This window comes from Crocodylus siamensis, chromosome 1, assembly GCF_052110815.1.
Source record: "Crocodylus siamensis isolate JL-2025a chromosome 1, ASM5211081v1, whole genome shotgun sequence".
NCBI classification, from domain to species: Eukaryota; Metazoa; Chordata; order Crocodylia; family Crocodylidae; genus Crocodylus; species Crocodylus siamensis.
Genome location: NC_143395.1, coordinates 314658395 through 314682071, shown reverse-complemented (window position 1 = coordinate 314682071; position 23677 = coordinate 314658395).

Sequence of the window (23677 nt, the reverse complement as noted above, 5' to 3'; positions counted from 1 at the left end):
AGGCATTTCAAAGAATGTCACTCGTGTACTGGTGCTATTTGAGTAGCAAACAGCTTGTGCCAAATACTACACACCTGTGAGAGGGCACAGCATGAGCAGCATCACATGACCTTATCAACGTCTCTTCATTTTAAGAGCAGGTGTAGACACATTCTCATTGGCACTAGCCTGAAGGAGTTGGGTGAAAATGTTGGAGGCAACATGGTATTAACATTTTGGATAACTTAAGTTATAGAAGAATAAAGAGTCTTTACAGGGTCCAAGGATACCACACATTCTGACCAATGTCTGGGTTTTGGCCTGAGATGCAGGCTCTGGTGAGATTCTTCAGACCATCAGGGTTGCTTCCAAATGCAGACCTGACTCTTGTCTCTCTTATCAACCTGCAAGTTTACCTGTACTCCAGGTAACAATGACCATCATTATAAATTACCTCCAATAAATCCGGTAAGAGAGAGAGTGAGATTCTGGCAAGACGCGGCTGTTACATGTTTAAGTGCAGTGATCACAGCAATAAGCGTTTTCATTCATTCAAGATGCAAATCACATGAAGAAAAGTGGTTACAGATGCCACCCTAGGAGCACATCTTGACTGTTACATTCTCAGATACTCAAGCCTGTTAGTGGAGTGTAAGAACAGACAGATTGTTGGAGGCTGGCTTCTATATAAATATAGCCAGTCAGCTTACCGTAGAATTAGCACTTGGGGTTGGTTATTGCTATCAGCCTCTTCGGGAGTGTATGTGCATTCTGTGCTGATTAACAGATTCCTTGCTAGCAGGAGACGCACTCGATATTTGAAAGTATGGCCCACAAATCCTTTTACTCACCTTGAAAGTCCCTCAAAAGTAAAATTATACTGCTGTTCTCCAAGCTACCAGTTCTGTCACTTGGAAGAGCCCTGACAATGAGAGTCCAGATATCTAGAGGGATCAGCTGTCGCTTTGCTATATAAGCTAACAAACATGTATGGCTTCTTTCCAGCTATTGCATCTGGACTGTGTTGTCTTGAAAATTGGCTCGAGACATTCTAGGACCTTGAAATAGGTACGCCTGACTTAGATTCACCATTTCTGTTATTAGGAAAGACATTTCCCAGCCTAGCCCAGCCCAGCTAGAAATCTGGCAAGACAGGGGGGCAGACAGAGACTGATGGTTAGAAGACTCTGAAGTGAACATCTTACAGGCAATTATATGCCTACAAGTATTGAATGCTACACAAGTGAAAGAGGGAGAGAGCAGATGAAGGAGAAACAGGAAATATAAAATATATACTGTATATAGCTTTTCTAAAAGCATGGGCCCATACAAAACACACTAGAAGCAAATCGGGCCAGGACGTTGGATTTCTATCCCATGAAACTGAGTTTTTGGAAACCTGTTCATCTTGAATGGGGGTGAAAAGCCAAAGCCTCAAACTTGCAGACCTAAAATATCATAAAAATCCCTGTCCGAAATACTGAAAATCTTTTTTAAAACTAAATATGCTCCTCTGCATCTCCTGGCAGCTGCTTCCTAAAGCCAAAACAATTCTGGTAAACTTTACAGCTGCCCACCACTGAATAACAGCAGTGACAATGAACAAACTGGTCAAGTCTTATCATCACTTTTAAGTAGTGGGCAGTAGTATAATTGAAGGTGAACAACAATTTCAAACAGCAGTTGTCAGTGCTTCCACAGTTTGCAGTTCAAGGCCAGTCCTTCTACATGGACTGCTGTAGGGCAGGGACCCCCAGGACCACCCTGGGCTACCTGATTCTTTGGACATATGGTTCCTCAAGGAACAGGAGCTGGGCAACCCCAGGATCCATAGACACTCAGTACATGGGGGGCTTGAGGGCCCTGGCCCCCCTCCAGTAAAGGGTAGTGTGACCAGCCATCCCTAATTGAAGACTGACAAGCCCAGGTTGCTGTGGACTCCTGCAAGGGGCTGCAGTAAGTGAGATGCAGGAGGTGCCACATGCATGTGTGTGCGCGCACACATGCATGTGGACAGGAATATATCTTCTCCCAGTCACTTGCAAGTAAGTCTATGGTGGGGGGGTGGGGTACAGATTGAGGGAGAGAGTGGAGCAGGGGCTAAGGCTGGGCTTGGGGGTGCTGCCCAGTCAGGGTAGTGTATGGGGTCTGGGACTAGGGTGGAAGTGAGACAGAGCCACAGGCAGCTTGTCCAGGGGGTGGGGGGGGGGAAGGGCAGGTCAGCTTCCTGCTGCTACATGCAGTACCAGGGAGCGGGGAGATGGGGGCACATGTCCCCCAGATTTCTGCTCAGTGTGGGAGTGGATGTAGGCTGCCTGCTACAGGCTTGGGGCTGCCCAGTCTGCTGCCCTCCCATTAGGAACTCAGTGCTGCCATGGCAAGGTGCCCCCTGCCTGCCTGGCAGCAGTAGGAGCAGGGGTGGCGGTGTGGAGTTGTGCCCCCCTTCTGCTGGGTGGGCAAGGGGTGCCTCACTATGGTAGTACAGGGCTCTTGGGGGGAAGGCAGCAGTGTGGGGAGCCCCAAGCCTTCAGTGGGCAGCCTGCATCTGCCTCTGTCCTCCCACAGATTCCACTCAGCTGTGCTCTGGCCATGCCACGGGGAGGCATTATCTCTTAAGCTCCTCCTCCCCGCAACAAAATTAAAAGTCAGTTTGGCTAACTGGAAGCCTGAGATCATAGTCTGTGGGTCAGTCTGCATGGTGTGGTTCCCCTGGAGCACATCTACATGTACCATTAATGCACTGCAATAAACTGTGGAGAAACATTTGCAGCACATTGAGCCAGTTCGCAGCAGCCCTGGCTGGCAAGGGGCCCAGGAGGTCTGCCTGCCAGCCCGAGGCTGCTCTGACCAGGCTCATGCTGCAGAGGGGCTGGCTGGGGGATGAGGGTGGTTCAGTGTAGGGCTAGCCGGCAGGCAGTTTCTGCACTGAAGCACCCTCATACCCCAGACAGCCAGGACTGCAGCTACATGCACGTTGCTGCACATGAAAATCTCTGTAGTGGGGTAGGATTTGTAGTTACTGCAGAGTTGATTAGATTTGTACACCCTAACTGGGAGTTGTGTGCCCTAATGGGGTGGACATGTTGATGCCTAGATGTTACTGCATAGTTAGTCAATTGCACAGTAAACATCTTGTGTAGATGCACCCCTAGAGTTGTGGATCCTTGAACCCTGTCCCAGGAATTCAAAGATGGGGAATCTTGAAGTGCTGACAGGGGACCTAGAAGACCTACAGTCTCTGGCTCTAGGGCAGCTTGGAATTATGGGCCCTTTTAAGGTCAGCTTCCTCAGCACCCAACAAAGCAAACAGTTGTAGTCATTTTGACTGAAAAATTTCTGTGAAATAGCTTTAAAAAACCTGGCATTTCCCCTTAAAGCCTGTGCTAGTGGAGAAAATACCTGAAGAGCTATTGTCAGGAAAACAGAACAGAAGAAATCTGTTGACTAAGTACAGAATTCTCCACAGATAAGGAATGGTACAGAAACTATGGCTGAATCATTTAAAACAATCTAGACTGATTCCATCATTTTGTTTAGGCAATGTCCATCTTGTGCTAAGCTCTAATCACTTACTGGTCTTAAGTAGTTGAATAACAGGAACAGGTTAATTAAAAGCTGCCCCCTTAAATTTGAGTTTAATTTCTCTTTTCCTGCCCTTTTAAAGCTGTAGGTAACAGGGCTTCTTGAGACTGTTCTCTCTGAAGAAGGCAATAGGTAGACTTAATGGCCTTTCATAAAGAGACACCCGGTGTGCTATTGGTCTCATACAGGAGACTTACCTCGATTTATATTAGCTCATTAGCCGTGGTTATAACTAATCTGGTCAGGGCAGAGTGAACATTTTTCTTCTTTTTGAGCCTTCAACTATTTCCTTCACACCATCTCCAAACACTTAAATAATCTGATTTTTATATACTGTTTCCAAGAATATTGATTAATATTCTGCTACCTCATTTGCTTACTTGCCCCACTTCCATCTCTGTCCTGCTCCAAGGAATCTAGCTTTAGAGGCCTTGAAAGAGAAGTCTATACAGGAATATGGAGTCACAATGATGTGAGACAATCGCAATGTCTCTCCATGTGTTCTTCATGGTGTATTCTTTTTATGGTTAAATAACTTCAGAGTGTTATGCCCCTGGAAGACATTAATTTGATCTTATCTTGGAGCTGAGGAATTTATTTTGAATCCTAGAAATCACAAATCCTGTAATGCCAGAGGTTCAAGATCTGGCATGGCAGGGTGCACAGTTTTGGAAATCTGTGATAAAATTCCTCAGCTCCTATCACAGAACTTGGCATCAGGGAGTGACTCCCCAATGCTGGGCTGCATTCCTGCTTTTTTGACATGTTGGTGCATAAGGAGCTTAGGATTTGAGATGTCCCAGGTCCCTGGGTCTCAAAATACCCTTTTAAACTTGCCAGTGTCCAGGGTCCCTGGGTCTCAAAATACCCTTTTAAACTTGCCAGTGTCCAGGAATCCCTGCAATGGAAATTTCTGGTTTCCTAGTACTAGGATCTCTATGCAGATAGAAATATAAATGGGTTTGTGGGCAGCCTAGAACTAAGGAGCAGCTCTTAAGCCAAACTTTTGAGTGCCCTTTAAACTAACATTTAAATTAAAGTGTGACACATTAAATGTGGACCAACTTTGTGGCTGGTTTGCCTTTTTCAATGTAAAATAAATTGGTTGCATGTGTGGTACGTTGGAATTTATTGTGCAATTAACACATTTTATCATGCATTAAGTATAACATTTTCCAGGAGTCTTGGTCTGCCTCTGTACCTTAGCTCTTTGTTCATTCACACTGGGGATGATTTGGTTTTGAACAGTGGCTCTGAAGTTGTGAGGTAGGAGGGCCTAGATATTTTTCCTGGCTCCACTCTGAATAATGTCATAGACTATATTATTCCTGACTCCACAACATCCTAAGACAGATAACATAATTCTAAAGCTAAGCCAGTGTAATTTAATGTGATGTGGGCTGTGGAAGAGGAGTGAAAGGGAATGGATAGGTAAGGGTTAATGGAGGATTGGCTGTTGTGTACCATGCCAAATATGTTTTGTTGTTATAATAGCCCAGAAGACTTAGATGTTTGTTTATGTTGGATAATTATTTCTGTCTTGTTCCTCAACCACATATTACCTCTTTCCCCTTGAAATTTCCTTGAAATTTGAATGCAACTTTTCTATATATTATTTTGTTTCTGCTTTCACAATTTTTAGTTTATTTATCCTATTGGATGTACATTTTGGATGAAGAGTAATGAAAATTGTAAGCTCTATATGAAGAGGTTCTGTTGGAAAGATTTACAAAAATATGTTTTTATTTAATATTTGTAACTAATACATACATATTTATTAGTATTAAGAAGTTTTATTTAAAGCCTACCTGCTAAAGACATGGCTGCATAATGGGCTCTTAAAAGTCATTTCTTACTCCTTAATGTGGCAACAGTGCAGTTAACCTTTAATCTTTGATATGGATCAAAGAGCCCATGGATGCAATTTCTGTGTCCAGTTCAGGCCGGCATGTTACTCCTAGATAATAATCAAGGATTTGGCTACCTCTCCAAAAATAACTTCCTGAACCCAAGGGCTGTGATCATGTTGGCCACTGGAGGTCACTGTAGCTCTATGAAATGAGACAATTATTTATTAATAATCACTTCAAAATGGTTTAAAATATTGAGCTGCTCTGATACTTGATATGAAAATGGTGTGAAAATTGTGTGGTAAAAACAATAAAATATGATTACAAAATGTGACACTTATAGTTAGGAATTATTTCAAGCAAATAGTGTAGGAGTCCACTTCCCACAGCCCTCTTTTATATATGGTGAGCATCCACAAAGTTGTGAGTGGGAGAGGAAGGGAAAAGTTAGTCTCTGGTTTTTCATTATTATATCTCTTTATGGTTTGGTCTTCCCTGTTGAGAAGCATTCCCTGTTTCATACAGCTACTGTCTGAGGTTCCCTCTTGTAACTTTTTCCTCTCCCAAAACTGAACCTTTCACTGGTCACCTCTTTGCAAAGCACAGTATGGGAGGAGTTAGGCAGGAAGGGTAGCTGTTTTCTGAATACTCCAGAAGCTTAAATTTATCTCCATCCTGTGCCTTTGTACCAACAAAGGCCAGCATCTCCTATCTAGCAGGATTATCACCTTGTCATTATCACTCTGCAGCAAGCCACTACGGCAGTAAGACTTTTAGCCCAAAGACTGAATAACAAGTTCAAATACTCTTGACATGCTGTCATTGATCAATTACATCAGTAGACAGTGGACCTGATAATGCAGATGCCTGCAATGGAGTCAAAGTGTTTTAATGTACTGGAGCTTGCTTTAAACTAGTTAGTTTGGATACTAAAAGCAGTGTAGCCAATGGCAGCATGAAGGTTAGTTCAGGCTAGAAAATCTATCAGAGAAGCTGGACAAAACTCAGTCTGCACTGATATTCATGATGCTGTGACTGAGTGAGGGATTAGGCTGGAGCCTCTGGCCTGCCACGTCTCTTTTGTTCTGCTCGGAAGTCACAGTCTTGTGGTGTTCTGCCTAGATGTAGCCAGTGGAGAAATTCCCTTGAGTACAGGAGGCTGAAAAAAAGACACAAGACTCCCTGAGCTTTGCAGGTCAGCACAGGGAACATAGATTAGTAGTAGGGTAAAAGAAAGAATCATTGTATCTGTGGGAAAAGTGGAGACCATGGGCTGTTGGATTAGAGCTAGAACCTTGATTGGAGAGTGTGTATGTAGGTGTAACAAGGTGGATAACAAGTCCAGTTATTGAATTCCTTCCTGCTTGTTACTTGGCTGGTCTGAACTGTGCTATAAAGCAAAAACTGTTACAAATTCACTGATGAAAGGGCAAAAGTGTATCCTCTGCCTTCTGGCTGGTTGCAACTGAAAAGGCAGTACTGATCTGTTTGGGTTTTAAGTCTGGTTTTTAAAAATCAAGCCAACCTTGAAGAAAAGGATGTCAAAAGACTGGCACTGGGGCTGCAGTTTTCCTTCCCTTGCTAACAAGTCGGTGTTTGGTTTACAGTAGGGCTTTAGGGGTAGGGACAGACATTACACATAAACCAGTTTAAGTAATCATAAACTGGTTTAACCCTGTAACAGAACAAATGTTCAGTGCACATAAACCACTTTGAAAATGGCCAAAACTGGTTTGAGATAAACCTGAATGGATATAGTATCGGACTTAACTGATTTGGGTCAAACTGGTTTATGCATTGTCTGTCTCAGACCCCTTCTTGGTTTAAGTTAAACCAGATTCCCCCAGCATCCCAGCATGCTCTCTGGGGCTCTCTGCTCCAGAGCAGGGCTGGCCCCTCCCCTCTGCTCCCTAGCTAGAGCTCAAGCAGATACTTGCAGGCACAGAGCATCTGCCTGGCTTCCTCCTTCTCCCCACCTTTGCTGCTCACAGCTCAAGCAGGGATCCCTCCTTCCTCCCTCCCACAGAATGGACCCTAGCCAGCATGTGGTATGCTAGCTAATCCTGAGAGTTGTCTGTGTAAGGCAGATAGGATGGTGTCTTTAGGAATTTTTGGAGCTAATCAATAGGTAATGTCCTTCTTTGGAATGTTCCCTTCCTTGGAAAAGGTTGTTTAAGAAGAGTTTGAACTAATGAGAGGGGCTTTGTTTTCTGATGGGGTGTTAAATGCTGATAGCAGAGCCAATAAAGGCTCTGTTATCAAGGTGGGGGGATTCCTCCCCAAATCAGAACATCCTGCTGGGGCCTGGCCACATCCCCTCTCAGCTCAGCACTAGAGGGGAAGGGAGGGCTGCTCTAGTGCCCCCTGGCTTCTAGCCTGAGCCACTGTAGGCATGTGCCTGAATTTCCTTAGTTCAGAGGGGATGTTTGTATGGTTACAAACTGGTTTAGCCTAGCCAGGTTAGACTAACCTGCAAAGACTGAATCAATTCAGGCTCAGGCTTTTTGAATGTTTGTCCCTAGCCTAGGAGAGCAGGCAAGAGCAAAGGAACAGAGAGGGAACTTATGAAGACTATGAGAACAGGTAGCTTGGACTGGATGCAGTAGTGGAGATGAATCTTGAGGAAAGAGGCAACATGATTAGAGGAACAAGGCAAAGAAGATTATGCTAGTGACTGGGAGGTGTTTGCTGGCCTGTATTCAGCTGAGCAAGAAGCAGCTGCTGTAAGCAGAGTGGAGGAGGACAGTTGTGTATCAGGCAAGGGAAGCAGGAGGAGGCTGCAGTGGTTACTGGTAAGTATTTAGAAACTTCCCCCGCTCCTCTTCAGAGCAGACATCATATGACACATTCTTATCATCTTCTTACTTACCCCAACTACTGTTAAAATCAAAAGCAGGAAATATTTTGTTTTGTGTTTCTCTCTTCTTTGCCCAACCTAACTCAACTATCTGAAGATTAGAATGTGTTGGAGTAATGTTGTAGCTATAAGGCTCCAGGAAATATGTAAAAGGCAAGGATTCTTGTGGGTGGCATCTTCTATTGGGCTGACTGCATGTTTGGGAGATTTAATTAAGATTTCTGGGATAAAATGAGTGTTACTGAAAAGCCATGGGAAGGATGCTGCCTTGGGCAAGATACCTCTTATATTGGAAGCAGTTTAGTCATATCCACACAAGGCCCTGGGCAGGCTAATTAGAATGGAGTTGGGCTAACTGATTTTGACATGCAGCTCAAGTGTGGTAATTAGCATGGGCAGACTACACTACTACTTTCAGAGACAGCCTACGTGGAGCAGCGTAGCATACTTGGGGACATCTCTGCAGAGCATTGTAAGTTTACATGGACATGGACATGGTTTTACTACTTTGCTGCGTGGCCTTCATTGGCAGAGGGGGAGAAAATAATTTTGGGGGGGCTGAGCAGGTGCGTGCATGCATGCGCACAACCCACCCCTAGCAGGTAAGTCTGTGGGGGAAGGGGTGGGGGGAGGGGAAAGGTCTGGAGGGCAGGCAGATTGAGGCCCCAGTGGGGCACAGGCAGAATCAGGGGCTGGAGTGAGTGGGACAAGCATAGGCCTGGGGGCATATGCCCCACCCCCTGATCTTTGTGCAGAGTGGAGGCAGCTGCTGCTGAATGCTGTCCTTTGCTCCCTGTGGCAGCTGCTTCAAGAGCAGCCAGTGCCATGTGCCTGCCACCACTGGGCTGCGCCATGCACCCTGCCCACCTTCCTATGATCTTCAGTGGTTCCAACACTGGCAGTCTGTTCTATTGTGAAAGACTGTGTTTAGCATCTGGTCTGTTTTTGACTCTCCAGCTTGAATAACTAGATAACCTAGCTGTACATGGATTTCTTCCGCACCCATTTGGAGTATGGCTTGAACTCAGACATCTGGATCCTGCACCAAGACACCTACATTGCTCTGTCACCCTTCCCTAGTGGCTGTATGAATAGTGTCACAGAAAATCTCCTTCCTTCCTTAATTGTCCTTAGAGGGACTATTATCATGGATCATTGCATCTCAATTTCTCTAAGGTCAGAGGTCATCTTCTATTTCAGCATGGGGCCCATGTCTACCATCTGTGGCACATTTCAGGGCAGTGACCCTTCCTAAACTCATAGTCTTGTCACTGATGGATCTATGGATTCTAGCTGTTTGCCCTCTCCCAGTCCATCAGTCATGTTCTGCTAATGTTAAGCTAAATGTAGATTGTCACCATCAGCTCCTGCAACATTGTCTTTATTTGAGCAAAGAGGAGAAGGAGCAAACAAAACTAGTAATTTTCTTGTGCATCTGTCTCTGTTGTTGTGAGTCATGAAACATAAGAAAAGGAGGTGGTAGCAATAACGATGTGTGTCAATCTTTGCCAACAACTTTAGCTAAGTCCTTTTTCTAGCTCCTACTTGATAGCTAGGTCTGGAAGAACTGTGCAGTCCCTCTCTTCCCCCTCATACCTCTCTCTTAGCAGGACTGGCCCTTTATATCCTGGTTCATCATTTGGCTCAGTTCCTCTGGGCTCTCTGGAGTATTGGTCTTGAGTGTGTTGTCTTCAGATGTGGATGATGAAGCACAGAACAATTATGTGACTGCCTAACCCTCTAGAGCAGGGGTGGACAAAATGGTGGATCCAGCCTGTAGCCAGACTTAATTTCCTGGCAACCTCAGCAATAGTGGCTTCTTGTGGCTGCCACTGCAGGACCCTGCTACCCAGGCATCCTGGACCATTTGCCTCACACTTACCACTGGGGACAGGAGACGCACATTCAGGTCACATGGCTGGGAGGCTGGGATGAGGCTGCAGCTAGGACAGAAGGGGGCAGGCAGTTCTGGGTAGACCCCAGGATCTCAGGGCCAGGGCAGAGCCACAAGCCCCTGCTAGAGGGGGAGTCAGGCCCCCAGAAGCTGGTTTTGCAGATCAGGAGGTTCTAGCTCCTTATCTACTGCTTAGCGCAATAAACCAGAAGCAACCTCTGTGCTACATCATCAAGCCTTGCATTTGTAAGAGCACCTGAGTTCTAGCTCATAGACAGTACGGACAACATTATGTTCAAGTATATTATGCTAGTGTTTTACTGGCAGGAATATAATAGTTTTTGCTGCTTCATGAACTTATGCATAATGTTCATCCAGAGAGGGAGAGAATAACCCAAACTAGAGAGTGACCCAAGAAGTTTTCCAGATTGCAGACAAAGGGGAAGCAGTAATAGAGACTTTGTCCTGAAGCTTCGTCCCTTGGAATGGGATCCACCCTCAAGTCTGTATCTCTCCTGTTTGTTTCCCTGCTGGGACAGCCTTGAGGCTGCACTTCTTTCTCAGCCAATGAGTCCCTATGCCATGTAGGCTCCAGCACTATGGAACAGGGAGAGCTGAAGGGGAAAGTCAGAGGCCCAAATCCCAGAGGTATTTACTCACTTAAGTTCTGTTTAGGCACTTGGCACTCATTTCCATCAACAGGCTTGGATTCACAAGCTTTGAGAACGTGGCCCTTGGTTCTATCACGACCACAACTCCTAGTGGGTAGTGAAATGCTGAACTTCTTCAGTGTTGCCAGCTAATCACAGTTTTTATTGTAAATTTAATGATTTTTGGTTAGGGCTTCTTACAGTCCTCTGGCCTGCAAACCTCTAGGAGAATTTCAGCTTTCATTTTACAAGAACCTAGAAAATCAAAAACATGTTTGTGTGCTCTTCAGAAACCACCCAGCCCCATGTCTTAATCCAGGGGTTGTCAAACTCAGTTACCCTTGTGGACTGCATCAGGACTGTAGAACTCCTCACTGGCCAGATCTTGTCTGTGTGAAGATCCAGATACAGCAGTGGTGTGGAGGTTAACATAAATGTTGCTCACTGTGGTACATGTGTCCCATTTCCACTGGCCTTAGCCCTTCTACCAATCCCATGGATCATTTCCTTGACACCTCTGTCCTAGACCATTATTCATACTCCACATATCAGAGGATATTGTAGCTAAACTGAATATCATAGACAGGCAGTCATCGGACTTGCAACATAATTCCTAAAGAGCCTGTCTTAAGTCAAAACATTGTAACTCAGAACTGATTTTACCATAGAAAACACATGGAGGACTGGTTCCTGAACCAAGGCCTGATACCCTATTTTCACCAAAAATAACCCAGAATTTTGTACTCAGTCAATTAGAGATGGGTAATATCCTACATTAATGTATTATATTGCAAATAGCAATCATATTAATTTGGAAGGACTTCTTTGAGGTGGCTTTGCTGGACTTTTTGAAGGGTTCTTGGCTGGAGTCTTCTCAGGAGTCTTGGCTGCAGGTTTTTCTGGAGTCTTGTCTGCTTGCTTAAAGAAAAGGTCCAAGGAAGTTTGGACAGATGTTCTCCAGGGAGATGAGCAATGCAGCAAACTTGTACGCTGGCATAGTGTCGCATCCGGTCAAGTGTCATAAAGTTGAAACTGACGTCAAAAAGTTGAAACAGGGTGTCAATTTAGAAACGTTGTAAGTGCAAAATGTAACTTGAAACATTGTAGGTCGAAGACTGCCTGTATATCAAATCTGTTTTTGCTTTTCCCATACATTAATGTTTAACAATGGGCCACATTTTACTTTGCAGTGAAGTTGGGTTAGAAGTGCACTGCTTTTTTCTACGTGAGCCACAACATAAATGTTTGAAAGAAAACAGTGTTAAAATATTGAACCACTTATGAAAGTAGCAGAGGCAGACTCTGATTAGTATTTAGCACTGCTGAATTACAGAAGAGCACCAATGAAGCATGGCTGAATCCACCTGGCATGTTGTTCCATAGAAACCTGAAAACAGGAATGTCTGCACTATTGGAAATTGTTGTCAGAGTTGTTAGGGACTTGCAAATATTTTAAAAATACAAATCAGGTGAAACAAAAACTCAGAATTGTTCAAGCATTTGAGAACTGGCCCACTTTGTGAAAATGATGTTGTGCATCTCCACAATGGAAAATAATGCTCACAAATAGCAATGGTATCATAACTCCATGGTTATATGAAGCCTATATATGAGTAGATATAAAATGCAGTATGTTGAGAGAGAGGGTGTGTTGCCTCCTTCTACAATTTTATTTTCACCTTTATACTGTTTTTGCTTCCCTAAACCTCCAGCTCCTAGAATCAGATTATATTATTAGAACTTCAGCTTTCACTTTTTACAATAATCTTTTAGTACACATTTACAGAGAAAAGCTGGACCAGAAATTAGATGGCAAATAGAAAGAATGCAAGCAGTAAGGTAGTATGTGCCTTGCTTTTGTTTAACCATTTTTTTTTAAATGCTTAGTTTTCAGTATCATCAAACCTATGGTTTCTAAAGAGAAATATGAAATGAAGACACTTCAAGTATGCTACTTACAATGTTTACATTAGTTTAAGACCAATGGTTACCAAACACTCTATTTTTATGATATTCAAAAAATGCTTACATATTCCAGCTCAGCTCTCTATTTGTTGTTCTAAATAAAGTACTTTCCACATGAAAGCCCTTACTCTATTGACAAGCACACTTAGCCATTTCTTCCTTGACACATTTTTTTTAGAGTAGAGTCAATAAAGATCAATTAATTGTTTTCCAAATAAAAAGAGCACATTATCTCAACTCATACAATATCCTAAACCAATTGCTCAAATCAATGGAAGAGATAATATGCTAATACTTGACTGATTTGCTGCTTATAAAGCTGTAATACTAAGGTTCACCATAGTCTTAGTATAAGTAGCCCATCATTTTCTGTAGCTGCAAGTATATGTTGCATGGAAAGAGATGCCCAGTGTTAAATCCAAGTGGGGGAAGCTATGAAGAAAAGCAAAAGCACTGATTTTAGAGGGATATAATTATTTGCACACTGGACTGGGAGCCAGGTACTACTGAGTTCTAATCCTGGCAATGATACTATTTTCTGTGGCTTTGGGCAAGCTGCTTCACTTTTCTATGTGGCACGGTTAAGATTGCTTAGTGCCTCTAAAGTGCTTTGAGGGGGTAAATTAGGGTTGAAAGTATTTTGAAGATGGATATCATTGTCTAAATGTTTAGGTTAATGTTCACACCTTATTTCTGATTGTGTCAGCTAACTAGTGCATAGTGTGCAATTCCATGCCTCCCCTCCTATCATTTCTCAGTGATAACCTCTCTCTTGCTTTCTCTCTCTCTCTCTTACTGCAGGAATACTGATGATTCATTTGAATGTTTGGACTGTGCATATGAAGAGACTGTGTTAGTAGGGCAGCAGTGTTTGCAAGGAAGAAATATATTGAAACACTTCCCTGCTGTCTATCAACTGATGTGAATGTTACAGGTAGGCATGAATCATCCTGGTGTTGATACCTTGATTCATCATTCTACTTCTGTTCAGCAGAGTACTTAACTACATGTTTAACTTCAGGTAGGTGCTTAAGTGCTTTCTGAGTGGCCTGGACATAAACCCTTTCTTAAATGATGTGCTGAAATGGCAAGCTTATGCATGTAATGGCATGTATCCTTTTGTGCAGGAGATGTAAGACAGAGTAATAGGATAATTAAGGGTGGGACAAAAGTTGAGCTTAAGGAAAAACTTAATGGTCAGAATGGAGGTAAATTTCAAAATGAAAAGCAAAATGGTTCAACCAGGCTACAGTGAAGATGTTTGACTGGCAAATGCTTGGGCTGTCTCCTTCCCACTTCTTCATTTCCCTGCAGAGTGCCCTAGCAGCTGGAGAGAAATAGGTTAATCACTCAGCCATTTCTACACCCCACACATCTATAATGTCATGATATGGTAATTGCAGGTGTGTATGTGTGCTACATAAGGACAAAGTGTAGTCCTTGGTTGTGTGGCCACACTGGACTGAACACACCTCATCTTGTCTGGTCGTGGCCTGGCCAGTGTTTGGTTGGGAAACTGTCTGACAGTCCCAGATATTGTCTATACAACCAGGGATTTATGACTCAACACTAGACTATATGAAGTAAATGGGGGATAAGACTTCATTTGACTCCATTATTACTGCTGACCTTGACAGCTGAGAATGAAAGGAAGGAAGTTGGTCTCTGGGAAGCAATGGAGATGCAGCTGAGACTTGAACTGATGGACATGTGGGTTTTACTTTTTTTTTTTTGTCTACAGTGAACAGTTGTCTTTGTTAAGTGTTTATATTTCAGCTATATCATTGACTGTGACACCTACTGGGAGAAGTATAAAAAGAAACAGATTTGTGCTCCCCCTCAACTCTCCCCTCAAATGCTCTGTCTGTTTCATAACCTTTTATTCTATCCATCCACCCACCCATCCTCTGAAATAATGGATATTAACTACATTCCAGCTGGGAGTTTTGACAGCAGCGTGCTAGTACTCCTGCCTGTTACTTATACACCCCACAGAATCCTGGCTAGTAGGTCTTGCTTTTCTAGTCTGGGTCAAAACAGTTGCCAAATTTGGGGTCAGGAAGGATTTCCTGCCCCCTCTCAATCAGATTGGCAAGGACTATGGGGTATTTGCTTTTCTCTGAAGCATGGGGCATGACTCCCTCTTAGGATTCAGTTGCTGCTTTGACACAAGACACTACTGCATAGTCATTACTGTGCATTTATTTAGTACTTTAGTACCCAAGTTACTGTTCATTAGTGCCGTTGAATGCCTTTTTTGTTGTTACTGCACAGTAGCCTAATACTACTGCACAGTAGCGTTACATCATGGTTTTTGCCACGTGATGTTACTGCCCAGTAGTATCAGGCTACTGTGCAGTTGGTGTCTTGTTAGTGAGCACATATTCTTCAATTACCTCTCTGCTGTTGCAGTGTCAGGCATGGCACTCTCCTCCTGTGCTTTTACCTGTAAGGTGTTCTTGCCATTTCTGGCTTTGTGCTGTGAAGCTATGGTGTGTGAGGGTCTGGAGTGGCTGGCTTTTTAGAGTCCTTGGGTAAATGGTTAATTGTGAGTTCAGGGGACTGGACTTGATGACCTGTGAGGCCCCTTCCAGTCCTGTGTTTTCATGTCCTAAGTTCAGAAAACAAAACAGAATTGCACTGGTGTCATCTGCTTGGTGTTACAACTTGGGAAGGGTTAAGGGTGGATCTAATCCTGAAACTACTGACTACATTGGCAGATCCTCTGTTGACTTCAGAAGTGCAGGATCTACCTTGCAAGGGCCAGCATCACTAATGTTAACACCAGGATTGTCTTTATAAGGGAATATGAAAACTGCATGACGGCCACATGACCTATACCTAGTTTAATCTCTTGATGAATACATATAATGAACAAGAGACAGCGGGACTTCTACTGCTTATATGAAAGAGCCAAAGCTTTAATGTAGCACAGGGTATAGATTTAAAACTTAAGCAAAGGTGACATTTGGGAAGCATTAGCTTTCATTTCAACTATACATATTTTTTTTATTGCAGAACATACCAAAGAATGTGATCTCTGGCCCCATTTTAAATTATTTTAGGGTACTTTTACATAAACAGAAAGTACCAGGCTCCAAAGCTAACAAACTGACCTGGTCATCCACAGAACAAGCATAACCTGAAAGGTGATAGTACAAAGTTTATCTTTCTGTCCTGGCAGTGCCCCTCATCTCTAGTTTGGAGGAACTATACTTACAGGGCAAAAGAGCAGTTAAATCTTTCTGTTGCTTTGGTTTTTAGTTTCTCCACTGCTGATAGTGTCAACAAATACCAATTCAGCATGTCAGTTTTTGTGCTGATGACACTTGTGCACTAGTCTTAATCAAAATGACAAGTAATTCCCATGTTAAAACGTATTTGTGGTTAGTTACTATAGAGAAGACTAGTACCAAAGTGGGAAGTGGGAGAACAATAGGTTTAGATCAGGATTAAAGGAATTATTAAATTCAAATGCTCTGATATTTCAGTAAAAATCCAATGAACATTTTACACTCATTTTTTCCTAAGGAAGGTTAAGTTTCCACCCTGCCTCAAATCAATAACTTTCTTTGACATCTGGGTCACAAGTAGTAGAGAAAATCAGGAAACTCCTGGCAATATGCCATCTAATTATATCTGCAACACAAAATTGCTGCTTCAGCTGTGTCTGGCAAACATCAGGGAAGCTTTAAACCTAACTATGCATGAAATCTCTAACAGACTCCGTACACGTGTGAAAATTGCCCACATAACATTTAAAATGGTTGCATCTCCTCTTAATTGTATTCTAATTAGATAAACAAGATACTGTAGTGGTTTTAAGAAAGCCTTAAATTGTTAGATATCTCATTATAACAATTAACATTATCACTGCGATGACAACTGATGTGTAAGGAGATGGTGCACAAGTTGGCATGAAAGCAAATAGTGGAGAGAATTGCTTTCTACTAGGAAAACAGCAAGCTGCAAGATTTCAGAAATAATTATTACGCTTGTGAAAAATCCACTTGGCAGTTCATTTCATTTGTATCTCAGGGTTGTCATTCTTTGCTTTTCAACAATTTCTTGCCACTAAATACAGACTTGAAGTCTGAACTAAAATCCCCCACCTCAGCTTTTATACTCATTCTTAAAAGGCATTGAGAAAGTATTATTTGGGTTACTGCTGCTGAAAGTGTTACTGTACTTAGGTCACTACCATAGCTGTCTCTCTAGACCTCATAGTGCCACACGATATAGCTAGCCCCTCAGTTTTTACTGTTCACTACCAGTCATTATTATTTATTGGTTTAACTGTGATTGATGTTATAAAAACTTAAATGAGACTAACCAAAAGGTTAAAATCTGTCTCCCTTTATAGTGGTGACAGAATTCCCCTTGACTTTCTTGGTGCCAGAATATACCCAAGGAGTTTACACGCTCATGCTTTGATTCTTGAACGTTTGTGCAAGTGCTTAATTTTACTCATGAATAGTTCCAGTGGATTCAATGTTGGTATTATTTAAACTTGGAAAAAAGATGATTTTATGAATAACTTAATATGTCCAGCCTTGTAGTAATTAATTCCACTCAGTGTTATTAGGTAGAAACTGCAGTCTCATGATCACATACAATGTTTACCTAGTTTGTTTTTAAGTTGCTGCTATGGAAAATGTCGAAGGTATTCTTATAAGAGGGGTTGAAATGAGGAATGCACCTTATGGGCTCCTATGGAGACTGCATGCTCCAAATAAAACTGAGTTATGCTCTATTAAGCTCTGTTTTGCTTTCCTCTCCTTAACAAACCCTCTATTAGGTCATGAACCCAAAATAGGCTTGTACACTGCTGTTGCCAATAGTTCCCTAATCTGAGGGAAAAAGATTTTTTCCTCCTATTTAAATGATGTAGTACATTCTAGTTGTCTCCCAGGATGGCTCTTAGGCTTGGAAAGGACCTTGTTCAAGAATTTTCAGACCTGCCTGGTGGCTGCACTATATGCCACCAAAATCTCTCCAGAAATCTCACCTCCGCTGTCATACCTAAAAGACACAGACATGGCTCTACAGTCAGCGCAAATGATCACACACATAACTTTCACTGGCATTGGGTCTCTTCGTTGTCTTCCCTTGGTCTGTTTGTTGTACTCGTTTGTCTGTGCTGTAATCTTTTGGCATGGCAGCATCTTTTTCATGGCCATACCTAGGACAACTGCCAAGAAGCATACCGCATCCACTTAGTCCTGCTCAGTGCATACCAAATCCCAGAAATAAGGCGCTATTGCCACCTTAGAGTGGCCCTGAGTATAGAACACGAAACATGTTAGAGACAGAAAATGGTTTAGAGGTGGGAGCTTAGAGCTCAGGGATTTGGTTTGTGTTTGGTACGTCATAGCATGGAACCTGCTTTGTGGCTGTAGTCATGGGCATGGCATAGAGGTGATGTAAGTGTTCTCTTTTGGGGACTGAATTTTGGTAGCATGTAGCTGAGGGGTCATGCTCAGGCTGGGAATACCATGCACTACCGCAACATAAATTATCTCTAATCATTTCTGAGTAGAGTTGCAAGGGGAAGAATGAAAAGACAGGGGAAGGAATGTGCCACTGAGCGTGGAGGGAAGGGACGGGGTGCCAAAAGTGGGCTCTGTGTGTATGGGATTCTTACTTGTTTAGGGCACTTAAAAAAATCTCCATCTGCTCTTCCTGCAGGGTCATCTGCATGCCCCAGTGTGGGGAGGCAGGGCGTGGAGGGTCCAGCCACCCCTTCAGCACTGGTGACTGCTCCCACATCTCCTTTTTCAAAATCCTGGATTTGTCTATGCTTGTAGTAGAACAGCTGTGCTGTGATTGTGGTACGGTGTCAAGTCCTATGAGGATACTTTAGGTCTGAAGGTATTATGGGATGCTTTGTGGTGCTAATCCAGCAGAGCACTGAAGCACATGCTTAACTATGAGCAAATGGATTCTTTGGCTTGAAGGTAAGCATGTGCTTAACTGCTTTATTGCATCAAGACCTTCAGGATCTGTGAAAATGAAAGCTGTCTATGGCAATTTTACACGGCAAGTGTTACAACACAAAACACATCAAATGACAACAATATCCAAATTGTATTTGAAATATTTTTTGATTAAAATGGGCATTTTGCAGCCTCTTTCTGAAAGGTACAAATGTATTGAAAAGAGACACCAATTTCATGTCATTGGATGGATGGAACTCATCAATTGTGTGTTTTAAATTTTATCTGAACACTTTGCTCCTTGCCTAGAGTTCTTAACTGGTCTCATCCTTTGCTACTGTGCTTTATGGTTGAACAGAAAGTATTGCTTTATTTGGCAAGGCATCTAGGGATACAGTTTTTAATAAAAGATGCTCTATCAAATAAAGGATATTGTATTGTAAAGTTAAATGTTGCAAACTGAATGTTACTACCAGTTGAACAAGAAATAAAACCCAAGTGGTACTGAGCTGTGTGCCTCTTAGACTTCCTTACCTTCACTTCATCATGGTCAAATTGGTCCACCCTGTTGCTGGCACCCACCTCTTTGTATGTCTACCTGCATCCATCAGTAAGGAGTGGATATGAAGGATGAGAACCTCTTTTGCTGCTTGTTCAAAAGCAGCTTTATGGAGCACAACTCAGTGAACTACCCCCAGGTCAAGCCTGAGGAGTTCTGCCTGCAGCTGGTTTATTTAGGGAAAACAGCTCTGTGAGCAAACTCTCAGCTCTTTCAGCTCTGCTGCTTTTTACATTTACAGTATTCTTCTTGTTCTTGGTTTTTAACTCTGTGTATCTAAAACCCTCAAAACCAGATAAAACCACCTGTACTAACTTGTTTCCTGTATGTTAGTTAGATTGTGCAGATAAAAATACTAGCTATATTAGTTAGATTGTGCAGATTGTATATAAAAATAGAAAAAAACGGCCAAGATTTAATCTCAAATCATTTACAATATTTGTCAGAATGTATATTTGCTACCCTTGGGTAGGGTGAAAGGATGAATGTATCTACAAATTAAGTAGAAAATTGCTTAAATCCTGGCATTCTCTATCAAAGCTAGTATTAATTAACTATGTGAATGATTGCAATAGCCCTTACCATTCCTGTCTGTACATCCACCAATAAATATAACTAGTGTAAAGTATGTCTTCAAAATCTATTCAACAGACTGTCTTCTTTTGGTTTATTCAGAATAATTTGACTTCCTTGGCTTCAGATGTCCAATTCAGAGCCTTATAATAGTTTTGTAAGCATTTAAATATAAACACTTTTAGTAAAAATAAATCAATGTGGTCGTTTAATGTCATGAAGTGTAAATCTTTAACTGTAGCTAGAGCACAAGGTAGAGTGCTTAGAGCATTTGCTGACTGATGTATATAAGACTGCTTCAATATTTCTGGATATGGAAAAAAGATATTGCTCTTCATTTTCCAGTTGTGGAAGCATGCTTTCTTTTATTTTCAATTTTGATTCCTAACCTGCCAGGCATAGAGACAGATATTGCTGTCTGTAGTAAAGTACTTCAGAAAAGTCAGGAAAACATGTGATACATGTCAGACCAAGGGAGTTTCTTTATTTTAATATTATGGAAAGGGAGCCTGTTGTATTGATCATTGTAGGCTGAGAAGCCAATCATCATGAGACCTATTAAACTTGTAGATATTTTGAGATGCACAAGTCAGTCCCCACTTGCTTTGATTCCTTGAATGATTGCCTATACCTCTTTCACTATTTAAATTCTCATCTTCCTTTCACCATATTGTAAGCTGTTTACGTTAGACAGATGGGGTGAGCCTTATGTGACAGAATGAATGAACACTAATCTGACGACAACTCCAGAAATGCACAAGAGCCCACGTCAGAACACGTTAACATTCTTGGAGATCCACCACTGACTTCAGTGAAATGCTGGACTTCAGGTAGTTCTTAAGCAGCAAAACTTTAAACACTGACTTGAATGTGAAACTGGAGAACAAGAAATCATCCACAGACTGGACTGTGTAAAGCAAGGGCTGGCAATGTGTTTGGGCAGAGGGCCAGAAACACCCACAGCCTCTGCTTCTAAGAAGTGGGTGTGCCAGGGTGGATGGCAGGAGAGCTGTGAGGGGCCCAATCCTTGTTGTGGCAGGGCAGCCCTGGCCCCTTCCACGCCGTCTGTCCTGAGAAGCACATGCCAAACAAAATGCCTGTGTGTGTCATGCTCTGGCACCCATGCCAGAAGTTGCCTACTCTTGGTGTAAAGTATGGTCTCAGCAGAAATGCTGGATTCTTATCCTATTACCTGTAGTAGCTTTTATAACCTCAGCGCCCCCGGGTGGGTTAACTGCTGTTTATCCACCTCCACCTCTCTAAGCAGTCCCACCTCCCCTTATCCTTTGTATTTTCCTTCTGTTTATATCCCCTGATTTCTTCAAGTACATTTATAGCATTTGATGAAGTAGGCTGTTGCCTGCTAAAACTTATGCCCCTCTGAACCAGTTAGTCTCTAAGCTGCCACTGCCTTCTGCCCCAAGAAGAGGTGGGGACGCAAGTTAACTGTATGCTTTGATGTCAGTCAATAGATAAATATATTGGACTATGTAATATCATCTCCTAATGAGTTTAAATGAACAATTTAAGATTATATAAATTTAAGATTTATTGGATACTCTAGAACTATTGGTTCAAAGATGATACCTTTATTGAACCAACTAAGAAATTGCAAAAAAAAAAATCTTTTTCTGTAAGCTTTTGGGCACATGGGCCTTTCCTCAGGCTCAGGGAAAATTAAAGGTGGTAAAAAGACTCCATAGGTAGAAAATAAACTTCATTTTTGAGCAGAAGAAGCTGAAGGTGGAAGTCTGTTTCTCTGGGTCCATGAGAGTGTCTTTGTGAATTGCTCTTTGATGTGTAGATTAGGCAGGATTCCTTCCCTGTTGGGGTTGGATGGCAGAAAGGCAGGGAGGTGTAGAAATTTTTCTTGTTGTTCAGCAATGAAATTTAAATCCCCAGATCATCTAAATATTGGATACTGTATGTATTTTTTTAAATACCATTTGCAATGATCTTATAACATACAAATAATAATATCCATTTGTCTAAATGCCATTTCAAATCTGTTGAATTCTAAATTACCATTTGAGTTGGAACTATTTGCTATGGTTTTTCATCACTCCATAGGACTTAGATCTTTGTAAAATGGATTGCAGTTGCTTCTGATTGTTCAAAGACACTGATCCTTTTTAAGATGAAAAAACTCTCACGTCTTCTTTTACAAAGTTGATATGTTGAGATCGTAGAAATTGATTCACATGAACATCTTAGTTGTGTGTTTAATGATAACACTGAAGAATATTTGTGAGCTAAAAATTAGCTGTATCTGCAGAAAAACACAGCTGTACAAGAGAGAGCAGAGGACAGCTAAGCAAGTTGGGGAAGAGTGGATTTGTGCTGCAAATTGAATTTGACTTTAATTTTACAGAATGTTGACTTGTATTTTGGCTGCTTGTTCATGTGCTATTTTGTCATTACAAATAATTTTGTATGACTTCTAAAATAAAGGATTTGGGGCAAAAAGACAGCAGGGTATGGAAAGGGGACATTCTGAATAGATGCTTGTTAGTGTAGAGGCTACTCATAGTTTCATGGGGCTTACACATATGTGGACCTCTTTTGAAGGTGTAAGACAAGTTTCTCTGACAATTACATTGTATTATAACACCATTCTGCTTCCTCTGTCTCACACTCAGCTTCATACCAATGAAGCTTGTTTGACTACAGTTCTCCTACTGTTTATCTAAAACCTAAAGATACCACTTTATATTTGCCTTCCTTTTTGTTTTACTGATTTTTTATTTTTGACTACCACAGAAGTAGAAGTAATTGGAAAGTGACTGCGTGTTTGGCTGCTAAAATATGGCATAATTACTGTGTTGCATATAACATTGTTAATTAATTTCTGGAGCTAAACAATTCCCTTCTCCCCCCCATCAATAAAAAAAACATTTTGGATTGCAGAAACTATTTATGAGTTTGACCTGATTTTCCATATAATTTTGGCTAAAATGCAAGTGACTGCATTTTGAACATTGTGAAGACAGTTCATTTTTTACATTCTTAAAATTCACTGTTTCAAAGTTGCCAGAGGAGAAGGAGATTTCATCACCCATTTTTGGGTACGGATTAGAGCAAGCTTCCAAAGTTTGGCAGTTCCCTCCTCTGGCTGAGAGATGTTCACCCATTTCTATCCTTAACTGAAACGATGAACCAGGAGAGAAGAACTAGGAGCCAGAGGATCAAATCTTACAGGGGGAGGGTCTCATTTCTTGTGGGGGGCTCAGCCCCCCTGAGCTTCCCCATAATTTGAACACTGTTCAATACATATTTATCTATGTTATACTTAGTGGAACAGAGCCAACAGGAAAGACTGAGCCCGTCTGGAGCATAGCCTAATTTCCAGCTGGAAATGCTCCAGAGGGGCTCAGTCTTCCTGGTCTTCCCCATGCTGGAAGAGTGCTTTAACTACTGGGTGAAGGGCAATAAGGTGTTAGTGGCCAGCACTGTTTTCTTCTCTGGAAGCCCTTCATTTTCTCTGCTTTTATTACAGGTACCTGGAATTGTAGGGTTTTGTTCTGGGGGTTTTTTTTGTATCTGCAGAAATGGTTTGTTTTGCAAACAATTTTTTTTTGGATATTTTGTTTTGGGGAGGGAGCAACCCTGAAATTTTTAATATTGGGGGCAAATCAACCAACAAAAAGTAAATGGACTTGGTTGGTTCTTTTGGGATGCAAAGCAGTGTAGGATGGCATTTGGAGGATCACCAGAAGAGGACATGGTATAGATATACCCTTATGAACATGAGTACTCATTAACTTAATGTACAATGACTGAACTGCACTTCGAATAAGGCAATGGAATACGTATTGCATTGTCAGTTACTACA